Source organism: Capra hircus, chromosome 22, assembly GCF_001704415.2.
Source record: "Capra hircus breed San Clemente chromosome 22, ASM170441v1, whole genome shotgun sequence".
Taxonomy (NCBI): domain Eukaryota; kingdom Metazoa; phylum Chordata; class Mammalia; order Artiodactyla; family Bovidae; genus Capra; species Capra hircus.
Window position 1 is genome coordinate 12,189,546 of NC_030829.1, and position 16,036 is coordinate 12,205,581.

Consider the following 16,036-nt stretch of genomic DNA (forward strand, 5'->3'; position numbering starts at 1 on the left):
TGTGCCCACCTCCAGGCCCTGTGTGAGCTGCCCTCTCCTCTACTTTCTCCCCAAATCCACACCAACATTCAGAACTGGTTTCAGTCCTTTCCTCCAGGGAGCTTTCCTTATAGCAAGGCCTTACCTGGCTGACACTGACAAATTCTGTCCCCTCCTCTGACCACTTCATGTTGGGTGAGCCTCACCCCACCCCAGTTAGGTTGAAAGCCAGTCCAGGGCGATGACTGTATCCTTTTCCCTTGCATCTCTCAGCACCCAGCCTGGAGTTCATGCTCACATATTAACACTCAAGTTCTCTATTAAATGGGACAAGGATGCTAGATGACAGGTGGCTCAGCTGCTTCCAGAAAGACACTGGCGCTTCAGAGCTCAAGGCAGGAGGAGGGAGGGAGAGTGGAAGGGAGGGAGGAAAAGCATGCACTAAAAGCTTATGGAATACACTAAAGAGCTGAGCATCAGAACAAAGACTCATTTAAAAGGGCAAAGGAAACACGAGATGGCTGTTAATGGTGAACTGAATATGATAAATTATTACTTAAATCACTTGGTTTCACTCCTTGTTGTTATGCACAGTTAATTGGAGGAAACAAAATGCTGGGCCTGGGATGGGGAGGGGAGGTGGGAGTAGTCTCCAGCTTGTAGCTTCCCCAGGACCACGGAGCCATCATGCAGCGATGATATGCAGAGATGACTGGGCCAACTTCCCTCCCCAGCATCCCTCAGTGGCCGGGTCCCATCACCCACACTCTGAGGCTCCTTTGGCTCAGGCAGTTGGCAGCCAGGTGGCTAAGAAAGAGAGTCAGAGGGCTGGGCCGAGTGACAGGAAATCACTTGATGATGCCCTGGGCTCTGAACACTAACCTTGCCCCTGCTGGGCCCCACTCAGACATCTTGCACCCTGAAGAAAGCCCGGTGGCCTCAATAGCAGATTTAATTGCTACTCAAGCACCTGGATTTTGATTCTTTTTTTATGTTTCTATTCTATTCATTACATTTCTGATTTCTATTCATTACATTCCTGAGCTCCTATGAAATTATAAAGCACTTAGACCCAGAAATGAGTAAGACATAACTTCTACCTTCACTCATTTGGGAGTGCAGATACAAGCATATTGAACTCATTGTGGACTGCATAGACAAAAAAAAAAAATTCTAACACTTAAGACAAAGAATGTGTTAAGAGTCTGGGAATAAATTAATAATTGTATAGAGAAAGGGAGAAGAGGCAGACAATGTAAATCTGATAACACCAAAATCAAAGAAAGAAATTTAGAAATATACAGATCTGCCATAGAACAGAATTTCACAAGTAATGCTTATATGACAATTACTAGCAAGGCCTAGAGAGTTATAGTTACGTGATATGGCAGACAGTGCTCAAAGGTGGAAATTTACATCTATAAGACAATTTAACAAACATAATGCTGTGCTTAGTCACTCAGTCATGTCCGACTTTTTGCAACCCCATGGACTGCAGCCCTCCAGGCTCCTCTGTCCACAGGGACTCTCCAGGCAAGAATACTGGAGTGGGTTGCCATGCCTTTCTCCAGGGGATCTTCTCAACCCTGGAATTGAACCCGGGTCTCCCGCACTGCAAGCGGATTCTTTACCAGCTGAGCTATCAGGGTTAGCAAAAGATATTTTTATGTTACAGAAAAAAAAAGGAGTTGTAAGACATAGCACAGGTGTTAAGTTTGAAGACCATGTTCTTTTTCCTAATTTAAATTTATATTTATGTTTAAACACTATTCTCATCCTTCAGTTTTATCACAAGAAAAAGTTAGTTGCTATACTCCTTTCCATGAAACTTTGTGTAAATAAATATAATCTCAAGAAAAAAAAATCTTTCACAAGCCTGTTAATTAGAGGCTCACAGGTTCTATTTGAAATCAGGAGTCACTACTAAAAATATATATGTGTATGTATATATATATATAATGGTTTTTATATAAAGAAAATGTGAAGCTTGAAGAGGACTCTGGAATGACATAGAGAGGTAAATACTCTATATAATTTTGCAACTGAAACAACTAAAATACTAGAAAAATATTAAAAGATGAAAAATTAAAATATTTAAAAGTTCTGCTACTGCTAAGTCACCTCAGTCGTGTCCAACTCTGTGCGCCCCCATAGACGGCAGCCCACCAGGCTCTGCCGTCCCTGGGATTCTCCAGGCAAGAACACTGGAGTGGGCTGCCATTTCCTTCTCCAATGCATGAAAGTGAAAAGTGAAAGTGAAGTCACTGAGTCGCATCCAGCTCTCAGCGACCCCATGGACTGCAGCCTACCAGGCTCCTCCATCCATGGGATTTTCCAGGTAAGAGTACTGGAGTGGGGTGCTATTGCCTTCTCCGAGGATGCTAGAAATAAAGAGAAAACAGAAACCGCTGGGTGAAAGAGAGTGTTGGAATGACCTTTATTTAACGGACCTTTGCCACATCCTCAAGACCATAATTATGCAGCCTTTTAAGTGGCTGCATAGAGTGTGGAGCAGGAGAGACAGTCTGGAGGTCTCTAAAGTGGGATATTTAAGAGGAGTCCACTGTGTAAAACTGAAGCAACAAAAAACTACACCCACAAAGTAAGGTGAACAAGAAATAAAACTGCCTCTTGAAGGAGGCTAGCAAAAACAACACAAATTGCTTCTGGAGATGTTTCACTCTGATCCAGGTATTAAGCAATTACCACAAATAAAGTTTTAATAGAAATTAGCAGTTCACAATCAAAATCACAAACATCAAAAGAAGTAAGTCACTGTCAATGAGACCCAGACAAAGAAATGGGCAATACAAAGATTTTAGGTAGCAGAATTATCAGACAGAAAATTTAAGAACCAACAGGGAAAAAAATATCAGGAAACAAGAGACTGTAAAGAATGATCTTGGCAAAATTTTAAATGAACAAAATAGAATGTCTACAAATTAAAATATTTAGCAACCACAAGTAGAAATGCAGTATGCAAGTTAAACAGCAGATTAGACACATAGGCAGAGAAAATTTTAAAGCTGGAAGATACATAGAAAGAACTTAAACCAAAATGCAGCAAAAAACACAAAATTATGCAAAATAAATAAGAAGGGTTGGGAAACATGGAGGACAGACCAAGAAAGCCTAATGTAAGTCCAATTAAATGGGTATCTAAGAATACACAGAAGAACTGTACAAAAAAGATCTTCATGACCAAGATAATCACGATGATGTGATCACTCACCTAGAGCCGGACATGCTAGAATGTGAAGTCAAGTGGGCTTTAGGAAGCATCACTACTAACAAAGCTGGTGGAGGTGATGGAATTCCAGCTGAGCTATTTCAAATCCTAAAAGATGATGCTGTGAAAGTGCTGCACTCAATATGCTAGCATATTCGGAAAACTCGGCAGTGGCCACAGGACTGGAAAAGGTCAGTTTTCATTCCGAACCCAAAGAAAGGCAGTGCTAAAGAATGCTCAAACTACCGCACAATTGCACTCATCTCACACGCTAGTAAAGTAATGCTCAAAATTCCCCAAGCCAGGCTTCAGCAGTACGTGAACCATGAATTTCCAGATGTTCAAGCTGGTTTTAGAAAAGGCAGAGGAACCAGAGATCAAATTGCCAACATCCATTGAATCATCAAAAAAGCAAGAGAGTTCCAGAAAAACATCCATTTCTGCTTTATTGACTATGCCAAAGCCTTTGACTGTGTGGATCACAATAAACTGTGGAAAATTCTGAAAGAGATGGGAATACCAGACCACCTGACCTACCTCTTGAGAAATCTGAATGCAGGTCAAGAAGCAACAGTTAGAACTGGACATGGAACAACAGACTGGTTCCAAATAGGAAAAGGAGTATGTCAAGGCTGTATATTGCGACCCTGCCTATTTAACTTATATGCAGGGTACATCATGAGAAACACTGGGCTAGATTAAGCACAAGCTGGAATCAAGATTGCTGGGAGAAATATCAATAACCTCAGACATGCAGATGACACCACCCTGATGGCAGAAAGTGAAGAAGAACTAAAGAGCCTCTTGATGAAAGTGAAATAGGAGAGTGAAGCTGGCTTAAAGCTCAACATTCAGAAAACTAGGATCATGGCATCTGGTCCTATCACTTCATGGCAAATAGAGGGGGAAACAGTGGAAACAGTGGCTGACTTTATTTCTGGGGGGCTCCAAAATCACTGCAGATGATGACTGCAGCCATGAAATTAAAAGACGCTTACTCCTTGGAAGGAAAGTTAGGACCAACCTAGACAGCATATTAAAAAAGCAGAGACATTACTTTGCTAACAAAGGTCAAAGCTATGGTTTTTCCATTGGTCACGTATGGATGTGAGAATTGGACTATAAGGAAAGCTGAGCAATGAAGAACTGATGTTTTTGAACTGTGGTGTTGGAGAAGACTCTTGAGAGTCCCTTGGACTGCAAGGAGATCCAACCAGTCCATCCTAAAGGAGATCAGTCCTGGGTGTTCACTGGAAGGACTGATGTTGAAGCTGAAACTCCAATACTTTGGCCACCTGATGCGAAGAGCTGACTCATTGGAAAAGACCCTGATGCTGGGAAAGATTGAGGGCAGGAGGAGAAGGGGATAACAGAGGATGAGATGGTTGGATGGCATCACCGACTCACTGGACATGAGTTTGGGTAGACTTTGGGAGTTGGTGATGGACAGGGAGGCCTGGTGTGTTGCAGTCCATGGGGTTGCAAAGAGTCGGACATGACGGAGCAACTAAACTGAACTTATTTCCATATCTTGGCTATTGTAAATAAAAATATATCATCTTTTAGGCATAAAGTTGCATATTATTAAGTATTTACATTTTTGTGAGACCAATCTGGAGAACTCTTTTCATTGTGTAAAACTGAAATTCTATACCCATTAAACAACTCAGTGTTCTATCCTTCCCCTGGCCCTGGCCATTCAACTTTCTCTTTCTGAATTCACTATTCACAGGTACCTTATATAAGTGGAATAATAAAGTATTTGTCATTTTGTGACTGGCTTATTTCATTCTGCATATTGTTCAACAGGGGCTTCCCAGGTGGTGCAAGGGGGTAAAGAACCGCCTGGCAATGCAGAAGACACAGGAGACACTGCTTCAGTTCCTGAGTTGGGAAGATTCCCTGGAGGAGGGCATGGCAATCCACTCCAGTATTTTTGCCTAGAGAATCCCATGGACAGAGGAACCTGGTGGACTATTTCGCAGTTATAAAAAAGAGTAAGATTCTGCCATTTGCAACAATATGAATAGATCTTGAAGGTATTATCTTCTAGTGAAAAAGGTCAGATGGAGAAAGAAAAATTTCATATGACTTCATTCATATGTGGAATCTAAGAAAAAAAAAAACAAAATAAAACTTGTAGATATAGAGAACATAGTAGTAGTAACCTGACACCACCCTTACGGCAGAAAGTGGAGAACTAAAGAGGCTCTTGATGAAAGTGAAAGAGGAGAGTGAAAAAGTTGGCTTAAAATTCTTTCAGCATTCAGAAAACTAAGATCGTGGTATCCGGTCCCATCACCTCATGGCAAATAGATGGGGAAACATTGGAAACAGTGACAGACTGTTTTTTAGGGGGCTCCAAAATCACTGCAGATGGTTACTGTAGTCATGAAATTAAAAGACGCTTGCTCCTTGGAAGAAAGCTATGACCAACCTACATAGCATATTAAAAAGCAGAGATATCACTTTGCCGACAAAGGTCCATCTAGTCAAGGCTATGGTTTTTCCAGTAGTCATGTATAGATGTGAGAGTTGGACTATAAAGAAAGCTGAGCACCGAAGAATTGATGCTTTTGAACTGTGGTGTTGGAGAAGATTCTTGAGAGTCCCTTGGACTACAAGGAGATCCAACCAGTCCATCCTAAAGGAAATTGGTCCTGAATATTCATTGGAAGGACTGATGCTGAAGCTGAAACTCCAAAACTTTGGCCACCTGATGCAAAGAACTGACTCATTTGAAAAGACCCTGATGCTGGGAAAGATTGAAGGTGCGGGGAGAAGGGGACAACAGAGGATGAGAAGGTTGGATGGCATCACCGATGTGATGTACATGAGTTTGAGTAAGCTCTGGGAGTTGATGATGGATGGGGAAGCCTGGTGTGCTGTAGTCCATGGTGCTCAAAGAGTCGGACACAACTGAGTGACTGAACTGAACTGAGAGGAAGGGGTATAATGAATAAAAGGGGTGAACTGTATGGTGATGGATGGTAACTAGACTTGTGATCAGCATCCACACTCCTTCCATGAGAGTTGATTCTGCTCCATGTTTGCAATTCTTGCCATTTCTGCCTACCACCTGTATGACTATTACTATTTTTATTTAAATCAAGTCAATTTTTAATTTTAAATATATATATATTTTAAATCTTTACACATTAAAAATTAATAATACTTGCCATAAATAGAAAGTAATCTTTAAAGCAATACAGCGAAGACAACATGATGTGGTTAGATTTTAAACATGATAAGCAACATGATAAAGACAAGCCTCTTACCATGGCTCACAGACCCAGAATGGTCTGGCCCTGCCCACTCCAGCTGCCTGTTCCTTCTTTCTTCCCCTTGCCTTTTCCACTCTGGCCACAACAGCTCTCTTTCTGTCCTTAGTGCTCTCAATTCCTCCTGTGGCCACAAGGTATTTGCACATGCTGTCCTCTCTGATCCCCCCAGACCCTCTTCCTTGGCCTCTTAGCTCACTTAAACTCCTTCCAGCTTTTCAAATATCAGTGCAAGAAATTTTCTTACTTCATCAGTTCAGTTCAGTTCAGTCACTCAGTCGTGTCCGACTCTTTGCGACCCCATGAATCGCAGCACGCCAGCCCTCCCTGTCCATCACCAACTCCCAGAGTTCATTCAGACTCACGTCCATCGAGTCAGTGATGCCATCCAGCCATCTCATCCTCTGTCGTCCCCTTCTCCTCCTGCCCCCAATCCCTCCCAGCATCAGAGTCTTTTCCAGTGAGTCAACTCTTTGCATGAGGTGGCCAAAGTACTGGAGTTTCAGCTTCAGCATCATTCCCTCCAAAGAAATCCCAGGGCGGATCTCCTTCAGAATGGACTGGTTGGGTCTCCTTGCAGTCCAAGGAACTCTCAAGAGTCTTCTCCAACACCACAGTTCAAAAGCATCAATTCTTCAGTGCTCAGCTTTCTTCACAGTCCAACTCTCACATCCATACATGACCACTGGAAAAACCATAGCTTTGACTAGACGGACCTTTGTTGGCAAAGTAATGTCTCTGCTTTTCAATATGCTATCTAGGTTGGTCATAACTTTTCTTCATAGACCTCCATGATTGGGCCGGATTCTCCCACTCTCAGGCCTTAGAGTACCATAAGTCTCCCCTTAGCACTTTTTCCAAGGGCAGTTTTCCATTCATTCAAAGGATAGATTAACATCTGTCTTTTCCTCTGGATTCCATAAATCCCACCACAGCTATGACCACTCCTGGTTTTGCTTACCAGTGAATTTTCAGAATGGTGCATGTTACATTGTAGGCACTCAATGGTATTTGTTGAGCAAATGAGTGGATGAATGAATGAGTGAATGCATGATACTTGGATTTTTGAGATACACTTCCTTGTGGGTGTAACTTCTCATTCAACTTCTGTTTCCAGTTTGATAATGAGGCATGGGAGACACTGCAAGCTTTCTCCAGTGAGGACAGAACTGCTTCCTGGGACCACAGAGGCACAGCAGGGTATATGGCTCACAACTTTTGAGAATCAGAGCTTTCTGAACCTTATGGTCCTCCAGACACTGCCATTTCCATGTTCATTTTCTGCAAACCTCTGCCATGTCATTCACATGAGACCATGGCAGGCAGGGACTTCAACACATAAAAATAAATATATACCTAATAAAGTTTTAAATGGACTTCCATGAATCTTTCAATCTTCGCCCTTCAGAAGAAGGCACACCTCTTTGCCAATTCTGCAAAGTGTTCCTCCAAAATCTCTTCTAACTGTTTCTCCATCTCCATTGCTAGCCCTGCTCTCATCCTCTGGCATTTGGACTGTCACAATAGATCCCTCCAGCCCTTGTCTTCTCTAGTCAATCTCTACACCATCAAAAAATCATATATGGGCAGGTTGCTTTTTAGCTGAGAAAGCCAAAATCTCCCAATTCCCTACGAAATTCTTCAAGAATTTCCCCAGCAAACATTTCAGATCCTCCTCAGCCTGGCCCTAACCTTACCATTCAGCCTCTTTCCTTAACAAGAAAGCTATACTGTGGTCACTCTGAGATTTGACCCAGGCCTGCAGCATGCCAGTAGCCTACTTCCAGAAGCAAAGTGGTTTTTAAAACATCTTTCCAGGAAAGGAAGTTAATGGGTGAGCAGTGCAACAAAATACCCAGAATCAGTGCAAGCAACTGTGTACAGTGATCTCAGTCATTAGCAGAAGTCAGGAGTGATAGCTACTACACAGGAGCCCAGGCAGGTCACTTCCCTCTCAAAGTATGCAGTATGGAGACTACAGATTGAACACCATAAGAAAGGCAAGAGGGAGAACGATCTGTTATGGCAGCTGGGATGTTGGGTTTGTGCGGCCGCCGCCTTTTGGCAGTAGTGGCGACACAAGGGCTCCCGGCTGCCCATGTTCGCTGGGAATCCAGCTCCTCCAGGGCTGTGATCGCCCCGTCCACTCTGGCGGGAAAGCGGCCATCAGAACCGACTTTACACTGGCAGGAGGACCCAGAACCCGAGGACAAAAACCTCTATGAGAACAACCCAGACTCCACGGTTATGACAAGGACCCTGCTGTGGACGTCTGGAACATGTGGGTTGTCGTCTTCTGATTCACCATCATCTTGGTCCTTGGCAGCACCTTTGTGGCTTATCTGCCTGACTGCAGGATGCAGGAGAGGGCCCGCCGGGAAGCTGAGAGGCTTGTGAAATACCGAGAGGCCCATGGCCTTCCCATCATGGAATCCAACTGCTTTGACCCCAGCAAGATCCAGCTGCCAGAGGATGAGGACTTACTGGTTGCCAAAAGGGCCATAAAAAGCACCACGTTCTCTACCATGCCTGCCATTCTGCCCTCTCCTCAGAGCCCCTAATTAAAGGGACTGAAAGTGGAAAAAAAAAAAAGAAAGAAAGGCAAGAGGATAAAGAGAAACATGTGAGAGGCTTCAAGCGTCTCTGAAGGCAAGAGACTTGGGAGATTTTTCAAGTTTCCAGTAGGTGGCTGTGTCTAGCAGGAAGGAGCTCATGGATGAGTCAAGTCAGACCCAGAATCTTGTCCTCAGCTTTAATGGATCAGAAATAGCTCATCTATTTAACAAAATAGATTAACAGGATTTCAGGGAAGCAAAATTAATAACCAGAACTTTAGTCACTAGGGGTGGAAGTGAACCAAAGGGGATCAGGTAGTTGAAACATTTTTTTTTATAACCAAAATCTATATGAAGCCTGACATTTCTGATGCAGTACAGAGCTGGTTTGCCTAGAACCCAGGGGGAGATATGCCAGAATGTCAGACACAGTGCCTTACTCTCTTGGCTGCAGCTGAACAACCTTGGAACGGTTTGTCGCCAGTCTTCCTTTGTCTGCCCTCTCTGTGGACTTCCATCCTTCTGCCTACATCTGTTTTTGTATGTCATAGTTTCCAAGGTTACAGTTCATTTTATGTGGCTTCTTATCTTCCTCATTTGGAAAAACCCTAATTTCATCAACTTCAAGGCTTCTCTGGGGTTGGACTTTCCATCTATTATGGAAATTCTTATTATCCAGGAATGTCACTTCCTGACCTGACGGCAAATGCAAAGAGTGCAATCATCTCCCCTTGCACTTTAATTACGTTTCCAAGAAGCAGTTCAGAAAAACAGACCTGGAAAATGGCTTGAAGTTGGCTCCAACAGGAAGTAGAGCTCTGTCAGCTGAGAAGGACTGAAAAAGCAGGAACCCTGGAAGCCAGGGGGAGCCAGCGCCTCCTGTGCTGGGCCCTGGGGCCATGTCCTTAGAGACTGGCCTGCAGTTTGTCTTCTGCCCTCTTCATCTGTGGCCTCTGGAAAAGGCAGCAGGCCATCTGACTTTGACAGGTTTTGAGGTCAATTGCCACAGTGGCAGTGCCAAGACAAAAGAGGGGGTAACAGAGCAACCCATAGGGAGAATTCCAGTCCAAAACCCAGGAGGGACGGAGAAGTGGCCCCATTCAACCTCAGACGTTGAAGTGAGGGTGATGAATCTGACAGGAAAGGTGAGGCAGTATTAACTCAGAGCCATGAGAACAAGCACAATTCAAAACTAGAGACTGAGGCCAGCACCGGGCCCTGTTTAGAGTTATTAGGGCCCCAAAGTCAAGTGCAGAGAAGGCAATGGCAACCCACTCCAGGGTTCTTGCCTGGAGAATCCCAGGGACGGGGGAGCCTGGTGGGCTGCCGTCTATGGGGTCTCACAGAGTTGGACACATCTGAAGTGACTTGGCAGCAGCAGCAAAGTCAAGTGCTCATGAAGAAATGGTAGTCCTGTTGCCTGTTCTGTCGGGATCACACCTGGATCAGCTCAGGGTGCAGAATTCCTGGAACCTTTAATAAGTGTAAACAACATTTTCCACAGAGCAAGAGGAAATTAGCTTCACTCTCAACAAAGTGCATAAATTGTCCTGGCCCATGAAGCATCGTTTTTCTTAATGGTTTAATGGTCCTGGGTAAACAGTAGGTGAGCCCTTGACTTAAAGGGAAAAGTCTGAGTATGTATAATACAGGCCCTTAGAGTTAATAAAAGGCGTGGGGAGCTGATTCAAAACTGCTATTCCTACCTGAACTTAAAGGCAGATGAAAGAACCTTGTGGATTGTTCTACTGGAACAAACTTAAAGAAAGGTTTCATTTATCAAGGGAATCAGCAGAAATACTGCGGCATTGATTTCTTTCATCAGTGTCTTATAGTTTTCTGTATACAGGTCTTTTGTCTTCTTCAGTTCAGTTCAGCTCAGTTGCTCAGTCATGTTCGACTCTTTGCAACCCCATGGACTGCTGCACACCAGCCTTCCCTGTCCATCACCAGCTCCCAGAGCTTACTCAAACTCATGTCCATCACGTCGGTGATGCCATCTAGCCATCTCATCCTCTGTCATCCCCTTCTCCTCCCACCTTTAATCTTTCCCAGCATCAGGGTCTTTTCCAATGAGCCACTTCTTTGCATCAGGTGGCCACAGTATTGGAGATTTAGCTTTAGCATCAGTCCTTCCAATGATTATTCAGGACCAATTTCCTTTAGGATGGACAAGTTGAATCTCCTTGCAGTCCAAAGGACTCTCAAGAGTCTTCTCCAACACCACAGTTCAAAAGCATCAATTCTTCGGTGCTCAGCTTTCATTATAGTCCAATTCTCATATCCATACTTGACTACTGGAAAAACCATAGCTTTGACTAGATGGATATTTGCTGGTAAAGTAATGTCTCTGCTTTTTAATTTGCTGTCTAGGTTGGTCATAGCTTTTCTTCCAAGGAGTAAGCGTTTTTTAATTTCATGGCTGCAGTCACCATCTGCAGTGATTTTGGAGCCCAAAAAAATAGTCTCTCACTGTTTCCATTGTTTCCCCATCTATTTGCCATGAAGTGATAGGACCAGATGGCATGATCTTAGTTTTCTGAATGTTGAGTTTTAAGCCAACTCTTTCACTCTCCTCTTTCACTTTTATCAACAGGCTCTTTAGTTCTTCTTCGCTTTCTGCCATAAGGGTGGGTGTCATCTTTGTATCTGAGGTTATTGATATTTCTCCCAGAAATCTTGATTCCAGCTTGTGCTTCATCCAGCCAGCATTTTGCATGATGTACTCTACATATAAGTTAAATAAGCAGGGTGACAATATACAGCCTTGACATACTCTTTTCCCAGTTTGGAACCAGTCTGTTGTTCCATGTCCAGTTCTAAGTGTTGCTTCTTGATCTGCATACAGATTTCTCAGGAGACAGGTCAGGTGGTCTAATATTCCCATCTCTTTAAGAATTTTCCACAGTTTGTTGTGATCTACACAGTCAAAGGCTTTGGTGTAGTCAATAAAGCAAAAGTAGATGTTTTTCTGGAATTCTCTTGCTTTTTTGATGATCCAGTGTATGTTGTGGAGAAGGAAATGGCAACCCACTCCAGTATTCTTGCCTGGAGAATCCCAGAGACAGAGGAGTCTGGTAGGCTGCCATCTATAGGGTCGCACAGAGTCAGACTGAAGCAACTTAGCAGCAGCAGCAGCAGTATATGTTGGCAATTTGATCTCTTGTCCCTCTGCCTTGTCTAAATCCAGCTTGAACATCTGGAAGTTCACAGTTCAAGTTCTGTTGAAGCCTGACTTGGAGAATTTTGAGCATTACTTTGCTTGCATGTGAGATGAGTATAATTGTGTGGTAGTTTGAACATTCTTTGGCTTTGCCTTGTCTTCTTAGATAGGTTTATTCCTAGGTATTTCATTCTTTTTGTTGCAATGGTAAATGGGGTTGATCCCTTAATTTCTCTTTCTGATTTTTCATTGTTAGTATATAGGAATGCAAGTGATTTCTGTGTATTGATTTTGTATCCTGCAACTTTACTAAATTCACTGATTAGCTCTAGCAATTTTCTGATAGTATCTTTAGGGTTTTCTACATACAGTATCATGTGATCTACAAATAGTGAGAGTTTTACTTCTTCCTTACCAATCTGGATTCCTTTTCTTTCTTTCTCTTCTCTGATTGCTGTAGCTCTTTTCTCCCACTCCTTTTGTTTGTGGTACCCAAGCGGCTCTTGTAGCCTATGGGTCTGTGCCCCCTGGATTAGATGGTGTCAGTGATTTCTCCTCAATCTTGAGAGTTGCTGTTCTTTGCTCCATGTCACCCTGCCCAGAGTGGTCAGGGCATTCACCAATATTTAGGTCTCAAGCAAAGGGTCCAGGATGTTGGGCTCCCCCAGTTGAAGACTTCTAAGAAGCAGGAACATTGGGGATGGTCATTGTCCATGAATGGTCATTGTGTTCAGTAAGGTCATTGTGCCCTATGACATAGAGTTTCAGTGGACACTGGGCCCTCTGCCCTCCCTGTGCCAGGGGCTTGAGTCTAACTTGAATGGAGAAAGGAAATAATGGAGACATGAACAAGGAAATTCTGAAACCCCCAGGGATGGTGCCAGGACAAACAAGGACCCACTCATCCTAGGAGCAAGACAAAGTAATTACTTAACCTCTCTGTGCCTCAATTTCCTCACCTATAAGTTAAAAATAGCTCCTACCTCTCTGGAGGATTGTGAGAAACACAGTAAGAAGCCCTCTGGGTTACTAAGGACTCTATGATGTAGTCCTTTGGCCATCATGACTCACCACTGGTTTCAGGAAAGAACAATCTATCTTTATTTAAAAAAACAAAACCTGGAGAAGGAAGTGGCAACCCATTCCAGTATTCTTGCCTGGAAAAGTCCATGGACAGAGGAGCCTGGAGGGCTGCAGTCCATAAGGTTACATGACTGAGCATGCATGCATGCATGCGGGTGGAGGGAGATGGGTTCGTAGCAATAAACTGGTAGAACTAAAAACAAAAAACAACAACAAAAAAAACCACTTTCCACTTAAGCTAAGCTTGTATTGAATTTTACCCACCAGAAAGTTAGACAGAAATTACTTAGAGATAAAATTCCACATTACAAGTCTTTCAGTTCTACATGCTTTTTCAAATGTTCTCTTTCTAAATGGGCCTCTGGTGAAGATAATGATTGGTTCATTGACTTGTTCCCAGGAGAACTGGGTAAAATGAAGTCCTGTTCATCACATTTTTAATTATTTTTTGTCTGATTACTTTGGAAATGCTTCTATACCAGTTATCCTTCTCCAAGCTCTCCCTCTTTACCCTCGCCTATGATCCCTCCTCAACTCTCAGGCCATAGGAGGAATCATAGGGTGGTATTGCTCTATGAGGTCCATTTCAGTAAGATTTCTCTCAGACCACACTCTCCAAGTTGGTTTTACTCTTTTTTCAACTGAGGTCCCTCTACTGGGCCAGGTGCTATGTCCATCTGGAGACCAGTATATTCAGAGCTGCCTGTTATACGCCTCTTCTTGGCTTTTCAACATTGTCTTCAATCAAATGAATCTCCCCTCAACCTCCATCTTCCCATAATTGCTATTTTTTAATTAATTAATTTACTTATTTGAGAGCTGTGCTGGGTTTTCCTTGCTGCTTATGAACTTTCTCTAGTTGCGGCGAGCAGGGGCTATTCTTCAATGTGGTGCACAGGCTTCTCACTGTGGAGGCTTCTCTTATTGTGGAGCACAGGCTGTAGGCATGTGAGCTTCAGTAGTTATGGCACATGAGCTTAGTGGTTGAAGCTTGTGGGCTCTATAGCACCAGCTTCAGCAGTTCTGGTGTGTGGGCTTAGTTGCTCCATGGCTTGCAGAATCTTCCTGGACCAGGGATCAAACCCACATTCCATGCATTGGCAGATGGATTCTTATCTGCTGCACCACCAGGGAAGTCCCCATAGCTGCTATTTTAAATAGGAAAAAGTTGGTTCCTGCTGCTTGCAACCTAAGAACCCTAGTTCCAATACGGTACCTCAGTGGTGAGAACAAGGGAATAAATGTTAAAAGGGAAGTGTTTATATCTGAATTTCAAAATGGTGACAGCAGAGCATTAAACCAAGGATGATGCCTCCTAGATGAAGGTTCCAGTGTGACTGTACAGATCACACACACGTGAAGCCAGGCCTGTCTGCCTGTTACTTCCCCTGAGGGTACAGCCCCAATGCCTGCCATTGACATTTATGTGGCCAGTCTCCCTATATGTCCCCTCCAGCCCTGGGCAGAGCCACACATGACCCCAAGGAAAAAATATTTTTCCTTGCTCATCTTACTGTCTCTCTCTCTCTTACTCTCTGAGCCTAGGAAATTTGATCTTCCCACCATCACCACACACCCCCATCCAGGCATATGTTCTGGTCTCCATCCTCAATGTTTCTGGCCTATTTTATGCCTCCTCTGAACAGTTATCTTCCTGTCTTGGGCAGCAGTGGTATCCTTGCAGCTCATGCATGACCTCTTAAATCACCGTCCAGTCTTTTCCTGTCTTGGGTGATCCTCACACACTCCTCTCACCTTAGCCTACCCCTACTCCATCTCTCACCATCGTTCTCAGGGCCTTGCCCCATTTTTCTCTCTGTTGTCATCAAGTTTCTGCCACACACGAGTCCTGCCTGCATCTTGGCAATATTTCAATCCCTTATCATAATCCTGTACAAAGCTGTATAGGACAGCTATATTTTAAAGATATTTTATACAAAAAGATACATACACCCCTTTGTTCATCGCAGCACTATTCACAATAGCCAAGACATGGAAACAGCCTAACTGTCCACTGACAGATGAATGGATAAAGAAGATGTGGTACGTATATACAATGGATATTACTCAGCCACAAAAAATAGTGAAATAATGCCTCTTGCAGCATGATGGATGGACCTACAGATTTCTATACTAAGTGCAGTCAGTCAGAAAGATTAAAAAAAAAAATACCCTATGATATCACTTACATGTGGACTCTAGAATATAGCACAAACAAACCTATCTCCTAAACAGAAACAGACTCACAAACATATAGAACAGACTTATGGTTGCCAAGGGAAGGGTTAAGGGTGGGATGAACTGGGAGTTTGGGGAGTTAGTAGATCATTGACTCAAAGGACATGAGTTCGAGCAAAGTCTGGGAGATAGTGAAGGACAGGGAAGCCTGGTGTGCTGCAGTACATGGGGTCACAAAGAGTTGGAACCAACACGATTTAGTGACTGAACACCAAAAAATGCCAACTACTGTATATAGAATGGATAAACAACAAGGTCCTACTATATAGCACAGGGATCTATATTTAATGTCCTGAGATAAACCATAATGGAAAAGAATATAAAAAAGAATGTATATCTGTGTATAACTGAATCACTTTGCTGTACAGCAGAAATGAACACAACCTTAGAAATCAACTATACTTCAATAAAAAAATTTTTAAAGATATTTTACAAGTGACAAAAGATACCTAAATGTTTATTTTATAATAAATATCTTTATCAATGAGAAAACAGAAATTTGGATGGG

At 43.1% G+C, this 16,036-nt stretch overlaps 1 pseudogene; it reads left to right on the forward strand.

Moving 5' to 3' along the window:
• Positions 8,512 to 9,068, forward strand: LOC102177385 (annotated as a pseudogene).